The sequence below is a fragment of the Heterodontus francisci genome, chromosome 11 (genome assembly GCF_036365525.1).
Source record: "Heterodontus francisci isolate sHetFra1 chromosome 11, sHetFra1.hap1, whole genome shotgun sequence".
Classification (NCBI taxonomy): domain Eukaryota; kingdom Metazoa; phylum Chordata; class Chondrichthyes; order Heterodontiformes; family Heterodontidae; genus Heterodontus; species Heterodontus francisci.
The window spans coordinates 52,288,448-52,297,418 of NC_090381.1; the positions used below are offsets into that span (position 1 = coordinate 52,288,448).

The window sequence follows — 8,971 nt, forward strand, 5'->3', positions numbered from 1 at the left end:
TCTGATACCAGTGGCGAGCTCGCTGTACAATGTGTTCTTGGGGATCCTGCCATCTTCCATGCGGCTCACATGGCCACGCCATCTCAAGCGCCGCTGACTCAGTAGTGTGTATAAGCTGGGGATGTTGGCTGCCTCAAGGACTTCTGTGTTGGAGATGCGGTCCTGCCACCTGATGCCAAGGATTCTCCGGAGGCAGCGAAGATGGAATGAATTGAGACGTCGCTCTTGGCTGACATACGTTGTCCAGGCCTCGCTGCCATAGAGCAAGGTACTGAGGACAAAGGCTTGAAACACTCAGACTTTTGTGTTCCGTGTCAGTGCGCCATTTTCCCACACTCTCTTGGCCAGTCTGGACATAGCAGTGGAAGCCTTTCCCATGCACTTGTTGATTTCTGCATCGAGAGACAGGTTACTGGTGATAGTTGAGCCTAGGTAGGTGAACTCTTGAACCACTTCCAGAGCGTGGTCGCCGATATTGATGGATGGAGCATTTCTGACATCCTGTCCCATGATGTTCGTTTTCTTGAGGCTGATGGTTAGGCCAAATTCGTGGCAGGCAGCCGCAAACCTGTCGATGAGAGTCTGCAGACACTCTTGTGTGTGAGATGTTAATGCAGCATCGTCAACAAAGAGGAGTTCCCTGATGAGGCCATCATTAGACTACCTTTTTAATTCCAATTTTATTTTTATTAATTCAATTCAAATTCCACCATTTAGTGGAATTTAGCTTTAGTAATACCCTGGGTCTCTGAATCCACCCCTGAAGGCTGGGACTATCGAAGTATGTGGGTGCTGTGGCTGCTTCCCAGGAAGTGGGCACGCACCTGCAGGAAGTACTTTCTGTAGTCGCAGACCAACTGAACATTGATGGAATGGAAACCCTTCCTGTTGATGAAGGCGATTGGCTGATCCGTTGGAGCCATAAATGCCACATGCGTGCAATCTATCATACCTTGCACCTGGGTGAATCCAGCAATGGCCTCGAATCTGATGGACCTCTCTGTCTAACTGTCAGGATCGCTGCGGTAGTCCACATAGTCACCTGCACTCTTGAAGAGGGTATTGGTCACCTGTTTAATGCAATGGCAGGCTGCTGCCTGGGAGCCACCACACATGTCCAAGTGGATCCTTGGAATGATCTAGATGTGTAAAAGTTAAGTGCCACAGTGATCGTCAAGGCCATGGGCATAGGGTGGCCACATAATCCCATAGGTCACAACTCATCCTACAGCATAGCATTTATGTCGGTGATGGCCTGCCTGGAGAGCTGTAGTCTTCGCTGACAATGCTGCTCAGACATTTGGAGGTAGCTGACTCGAGTCTGGTACACTCTCTGGTGCAGGTGATCCCTTCTTGACATGGCAGTTGTATTCTGGCCCTCCCTACGTCGGAGGTGCTACATCACACCATGGTGGTCAAAAAAGACAGGGTGTATGAGACCCATGCCAGGTGATCAGTAGGCCTTCAGAGCGCTGTCCTTGCAGGGACGAACCTGCCTTGGCAGATTTCTCTTTACTACTTCTCTTGGCAGACTCACTAATGGCCCTCAGTGCCCACCCATGCTGATAGCTGACCCTCTCACCCAGTAGTATGGGCACCTGACCCTCTCATCTAACAGTATGGGCACCCGGTACTACCACCCAAAACCAAGTCCCCACCTTGCAGAACACCCGAGACCCAGCTCACCCAAGTCTTTCTTGGCATTTCTTTGCGGACGAAGATTTTGGGAAGGTTGTAGTCATCGGTTGCAGACCCGCTGGTGGCTAGTCAGGCCTATCCGTGACCAGCAGATTCTCCCACAGCGGGTACAAGTGAAGGTGTAGTCGCTGCTGGGGGTAATTGGATCTATCCTTTTCCTCCTTTTCTCTTTCATGCAGGTTCTTTGCTCAGTCTCAAAGGTGTCTGTAGCCCTCCTGATGTAGCATCTGCAGGCAACACGATCTATGGCCTGCGCTTCCCACTGGCGATGGTTGATGCGGCACACTCGAGAAGGACTTCTTCAGGGAGTCCTTGAAATGTTTGGATGAGGCCCCTCTGTTCCTTTTACCCGTAGCCAGCTCTCCATACAACACAATCTTGGGCAGGCGACTGTCGTCCAACATGACCCGCCCAACGCCGCTGGCTTTGCAGAAGGATGGCCTCGATGCTGGTGATGTTGGCTGTTTCCAGGACGTCAATGTTTGTGATGTGGTCCTGCCAGCGGATCTCGAGGAGACAGCTCTGATGGAAGCGCTCTAGAAGGCGTACATGATGGCAGTCTCGGACCCATGACTCGGCACCAGACAGAAGGGTGGTGAGGACTATGGCTTTGTGCACTTTGAGTTTGGTCTGTGCTCTGAGGCTGTGGTTGCGCCACACTCATTTGTAGAGTCTGCCGAATGTACTGTTTGCTTTTGTGAGACTATTGACAACTTCCTTGTCTATGGTGGCATCAAATGAGATGACGTTCCCCAAATAAGTAAATTGCTTGACGGCATTTAGCTCGGTTCCCTCGATGACAATGCTTGGTGGTCTATATTGTTCAGCTCATCCAGTACTGCCACCCGAGACCCAGCTCACCCAGTACTGCCAGCCGAGACCCAGCTCACCAAGTACTGCCACCCGAGACCCAGCTCACCAAGTACTGCCACTCGAGACTCAGCAACACAACTCACCTGGTACTGCCACCCGAGACTCAGCTCACTCAATCCTGCTACCCGAGACCCAGCTCACCCAATACTGCCACCCGAGACCCAGCTCACCCAGTACTGCACCCGAGACCCAGCTCACCCAGTACTGCCACCCGAGACCCAGCTCACCCAGTATTGCCACTCGAGACTCAGCAACCCAACTCACCTGGTACTGCCACCCGAGACTCAGCTCACTCAATCCTGCTACCCGAGACCCAGCTCACCCAATACTGCCACCCGAGACCCAGCTCACCCAGTACTGCCACCCGAGACCCAGCTCACCCAGTACTGCACCCGAGACCCAGCTCACCTGGTACAGCCACCCGAGACCCAGCTCACCCAGTACTGCACCCGAGACCCAGTTCACCCAGTACTACCACCTGAGACCCAGCTCACCCAGTACTGCACCCGAGACCCAGCTCACCTGGTACAGCCACCCGAGACCCAGCTCACCTAGTACTGCACCCGAGACCCAGCTCACCCAGTACTGCAACCCGAGACCCAGCTCACCCAGTACTGCACCCGAGACCCAGCTCACCTGGTACAGCCACCCGAGACCCAGCTCACCCAGTACTGCACCCGAGACCCAGTTCACCCAGTACTGCCACCTGAGACCCAGCTCACCCAGTACTGCACCCGAGACCCAGTTCACCCAGTACTGCCACCCAAGACCCAGCTCACCCAGTACTGCACCCGAGACCCAGTTCACCCAGTACTGCCACCTGAGACCCAGCTCACCCAGTACTGCCACCCGAGACCCAGCTCACCCAGTACTGCACCCGAGACCCAGTTCACCCAGTACTGCCACCTGAGACCCAGTTCACACAGTACTGTCACCTGAGACCCAGCTCACCTGGTACTGCCACCCGAGACCCAGCTCACCCAGTACTGCACCCGAGACCCAGTTCACCCAGTACTGCACCCGAGACCCAGCTCACCCAGTACTGCCACTCGAGACTCAGCAACCCAGCTCACCCAGTACTGCCACCCGAGACGCAGCTCACCCACTACTGCCACCCGAGGCCCAGCTCACTCAGTACTGCACCCGAGACCCAGCTCACCCAGTACTGCCACCTGAAACCCAGCTCACCCAGTGCTGCCACTCGAGGCTCAGCAACCCAGCTCACCTGGTACAGCCACCTAAGACCCAGCTCACCCAGTACTGCCACCCGAGACCCAGCTCACCTGGTACTGCCACCCGAGACCTAGCTCACCCGGTACTGCCACCCGAGACCCAGCTCACCTGGTAATGCTACCCGAGACCCAGCTCACCTGCTACTGCCACTCGCGACCCAGCTCACCCAGTACTGCCATCCGAGACCCAGTTCACTCAGTACTGGCACTTGAGACCCAGATCACCAATACAGAGCACACAGCACTGCAGTCCCACAAGGGCCTCTGCTCCCCACTCTTCCCCTATGCAGTGCTGGTCATGGCTGCCTACCCATCGCAGCACTGAGGCATCGCCTTGGTGCCACCAGCTCTATTAATGGTCAGGGTTTTGAAGGCACATGAAGGATGCCTGTCCTCCACTTAATTCCAAGCCCCTCAATGAATCACCTTCAATTATTTATTTTTATTTTTTTATTTATTTAGAGATATAGCACTGAAACAGGCCCTTCGGCCCACCGAGTCTGTGCCGACCAACAACGACCCATTTATACTAACCCTACAGTAATCCCATATTCCCTACCACATCCCTACACCAGGGGCAATTTACAACAGCCAATTTACCTATTACCTGCAAGTCTTTTGGATGTGGGAGGAAACCGGAGCACCCGGCGAAAACCCACGCAGACACAGGGAGAACTTGCAAACTCCGCACAGGCAGTACCCAGAATCGAACCCGGGCCACTGGAGCTGTGAGGCTGCAGTGCTAACCACTGCGCCACCCAAAAATGATACTAACTTCGCCATGAGCAGGGATTAAACCTGCACAAGGAAACCCCCATGGGATTTTAAGTCCAACGCCTTAACCACTAGGCCATCACAGCACAATTACATGCACATGTATGAAAACTAACTGTTCTACAATTTAAATTGCAGTCCCATCGCATTGGGGCATCAATGCAGCCCTGGTACTTTCCTGTCACTGACTAAATCTGGAACCAACGTCACGACGTCGTATTGCTGGGTGATGCATCTGATGCTATCCTTCAGCCCCCCATGCCTCCATTCCCACTCCAAACAGCCTCACTAAATTCAGCCCTATGAGTGCTCTCAAAAAGCATAGATCAAGTGTCTAATCTAAGTGTTTTATTCAAACACCTTTGGCCGAATGATGGTATAAACAGAAACACCCAATTTGAGAACTCAAAGAACATTTCAGTTGCTCCTTGCTCAAAAAATAAGATTTTGGAATCATTCACAGACAAAGTTCATATTTCTTGATTTCAAGCTACGGCATACTGTCTAAATAATTTATGGAAAATGTCAATCTCAAAAATGTGTTTTGTTTATATATTTGCACAGCTTATAAGTACACTACTTCATAATGGACTTTGGATTATATTTCCTTCATGGCAAATCTTACAGGTACTTTTGAGAGTAAATCTGCTGATTGACACGCTAACTGAGAATGTAGTTTCTGCCACAATAATAAATCTGCACATAGTAAATTTAAGAGTCCACTATATCCAAGGTAAAGCTGCATAAATTAAACAGTTTCACAACCTGGAAATGAACAACCTGCCACTTTTCAGCTGGTCTCATGCTATTTCAAAAAAATAACAATAGACAGGAAACTTTTAGCTCAGTGAAGTTACAGGTAGATAACACTGCAAAACAGACATTTGGATATGCAAAACAGCTTAGTTAAGTGGCGAAGGAAGTTGGTCCACTGTTATTTCATCCTCCACCCACCAATGTTGCCATTCATACTCTCCAGAGTATGCTGTAGCTGCAGAGACTGTTAAGGCAGCCGTATGTGCAACTTAACTGGGGTCTTCTCATAATTGGAGTCAAGCTACATGCAACTTTCCTTCACCCCTGGTTTCATTCTTAGCAGCTTGGAGCTGTTGGTATCTGAAACCGGCTGGACAAGAAACAGTATTCAGCTAATACACACACACACATACACATATATTATATATTTATATACTTTATATATATATATATATAAATTTTCCGTATTAGAGACTTTGTTGGAACTGAACCTTCCATTTGTCATGAAAGTTAGGGCTGGGTTTTAAGAGCCTGGTGTCGCTCCTGGCAACGAGCTCACGCCGAAGAACAACCGCGATCTCCCACACAGCGGCTCACTTAAATAGCCAGGGCAGCCCACCCTCCCCCCAAATCACGTGGAGGGTGCGGGCTGTCTGTTGCCGGCAATGCCATCAGATGCGCCTGTGTGCAGGCGCTAGCGCCCTTTTTAAAGGACAGCCAGCCCTGCTGGAAAATTTGAATTTTTAAAGTGAACCCTCCCAAAATGTACAGAATAAAATTGTAACGCTCCTTTCCAACCCCCCAATAAAAATTACATTATTTGCACGGGAGTGCCAGCCGCCACGCCAAAGATCCCGGTCGGCCCAGAAGATTCAAGGTAAGTTGATTAAAATTTTTTCATCTCATTAATTTAAATACTGAAATTGAGGATCCGTCACCCAGCAACAGGGGGTCGCCACGGAGCCTCGCCGCCGCTGTGAGGAACGGGCTGGGCGCTCCCGGCATCGAGCTCCATGGCAGGCCTCTGCCACAACCATCTTCTGGCCACCCCCTTCCCGCCACGGAGCCCAACGTCGTGGGTTTGGTAAAATTAAGCCCTTAGTTCTTTAAACTAAAATGCTCTCTATTCTTGAGGGACTCTTGAACGTGAGGTACACATTCCTATATTTTCAATTCAGAAGTCAAGCAGGTGTGCCAAGTTTTTTATTTAGCTGCCTTCAAAAGGTTTAATCACTGTTTATTTAGGGATAGTAACCTAACTAATGGTTACTTAAATAAGCAGTGTTCGAAGAAAATATTCCTAGCAAAAAAACTTATTGAATCGCTACATGCCTGGTAACTGATGTTAAGAATCGGTGACTGAATCTACAGCACATTAACGTTCAGTAAGAGTGGCAATGGCATGAAGGCTTTCTAAACTGATGTTCCTTCTTCCTCTGTGTTCATTAGCACTTTATTGCTGCTGTCCAGCTCCTGCCATATCGGTAATTTAAATGCATTATGTTTCTATAAGAGCATGTTTAAAGTGTTCTGCTAGTATGAAGTCCACCTTCAATTTGCCAGTCTTTAACCCTGGAATTTATCATTGTTCTTCTTGCTATTCCACCCCTTAATTACAAGGTTAAGTGGCATTTAATCATTTTGCCTGCCAGTCACTGATACCAACTAAAAACTTCAAACTGCCAGAAATTATACCAGATGCACAGAACACACAGAAGCATTGGAACAGGAGTAGGCCATTTAGCCCTTGAGCCTGTTCCTACACCATTCAATGATTCATGGCTGATCTGTAAATTAACTCCATAAACCCGCCTCTGTCCTATATCTCTTAAGACCTTTGGTTAACAAATATTTATCAATCTCAGATTTAAAATTAACAATTCATCTAGCATCAACTGCCATTTGCAGAAGACAGCTCAAAACCTCTACCACCTGTTGTGTACAGAAATGTTTCCTAATTTCACTCCTGAAAGGTCTGGCTCTAATTTTTAGACACTCCACCAGTCCTAGACACCCAACCAGCAGACATCGTTCTACCCAATATATTCCCCATAAGGTGTTGAAAACTTCTGTCAACTCACCCCTTAACCTTCTAAATTCCCTACTTTGCGTAATCATTGTCATTTAACCCTTCGCATTCAGGTATAATTCTGGTAAATTTATGCTGCACTCGCTCCAAGGCCATTATATCCTTCCTATGATGTGGTGCCTAGAACTGCCCACAGTACTCCTTAACTTAATTGTAAACGTTTTTTTGTGTTGATTTCAATAATCCTTGCATGTTTCTTTTCATTGTGCCATTTTGCAGCTCTTATTGTTTTGTTACCCTTTGTTGTTCTCGGTATCTCTTCCATTCGCCCAGATCAGTGCTAATTTTTGCATTTTGATATGCTTTGTCATTCAATTTTATGTTGCCTCTTACCTCTAGTTGTCCAAGGCTAATTTTTTTGGCAAGTGGAGCTCTTGCCCATTAGAGGTATAAACTGGTTCTATATCACAAATTATTTTTTTAACACCTCTCACTGATCTTCTGACATTTTATCCATGAACAGATTTTCACAGTATACTATGGTTAGTCTCTCTCCCATGACATCGAAGGTAGCCTTACCTAAATCAAGAATCTTAGTAGCTGTTATACGTTTCTTTCAAACACTACTTTGAACTTAATCATATTCTGATCGCGATTCGATAAATGTTCACACACTATTGAGCAGTTAGCTGTGGGTGTACCTACACTACATGGACTGTAGAAGCTCAATGTAGCTGCTCACCACCAATTTCTCAAGGGCAATTAAGGATAGGCAATAAATGCAGGCCTTGCTAGCAACACCAACATCTCATGAATTAATAAAAAATATCTAGTTCATTATTCATTACTCGATCCAATATAGCATGCCTCCTTGTTGGTTTTAGAATATAATGTTGCAGCAAACTATCCTGCATACACTCAAGAATTTCACTACCTTTCCAATACAAGCTAGTCTGCTTATCCCAATCTATATGAAAGTTAAAATCCCACAGTAAAACCACTCTGCCTTTTGTTACGACCAGGTGAGAAAGGTGTCTAGGGGTCCCTTTTAGCCTTCTTATTGGAACAGGTTTTAATGTTACACACACCATGTTTTGAACTCCCCCTTGGTGAATCATTGTTCACCGCTTTCCAATTATAAGGCAAAGAAATGAGCATAAACAGGCTTTTTTAGGTTGAAAGAAGAAAAGTGAAATTTATTAAAACTTAAACTTAAACTCTAATTCAGTGAACACCTACAGATATACGCCGCGCCCCACGCTAGCCTGCATACATGAGACACACATGCAAATAGAGACAGAAAAGAGCAGGAGAAAAATAAAATGGAGAGGTTTGAGGCAATATCAGAAGAGTTTCTTGTTACTGTTCGTCAAGCTCAGTGTAGTCCTTTTGTAGGTAATTCTTGCTTTTTGTTCGGGCCCAGTATTCTTCTTAAACCTTGTTCACTGTAGGAGACTTTTCTCTCTTGGGGTTCATATGTCTTCAATGGTTTCCGAAGCTGGTGAGAGTGAGATGAGAGCAGACAGGACAGAGATCTTTTCAGTCCAGGAGCAAACAGCTTTCTGCGTTCAAATTCTCCGTGGCAAGTTCAAATTGAAAAAAAAAAGCC

The 8,971-nt window shown here is 47.6% G+C and overlaps 1 non-coding gene across 1 annotated transcript; it reads right to left on the reverse strand.

Moving 5' to 3' along the window:
* Positions 1–4,580: 4,580 nt before the first annotated feature.
* On the reverse strand, positions 4,581–4,663 carry trnal-uaa (transfer RNA leucine (anticodon UAA)). The gene has a single exon. It is a non-coding gene; the product is annotated as a tRNA-Leu (tRNA).
* Positions 4,664–8,971: the final 4,308 nt, after the last annotated feature.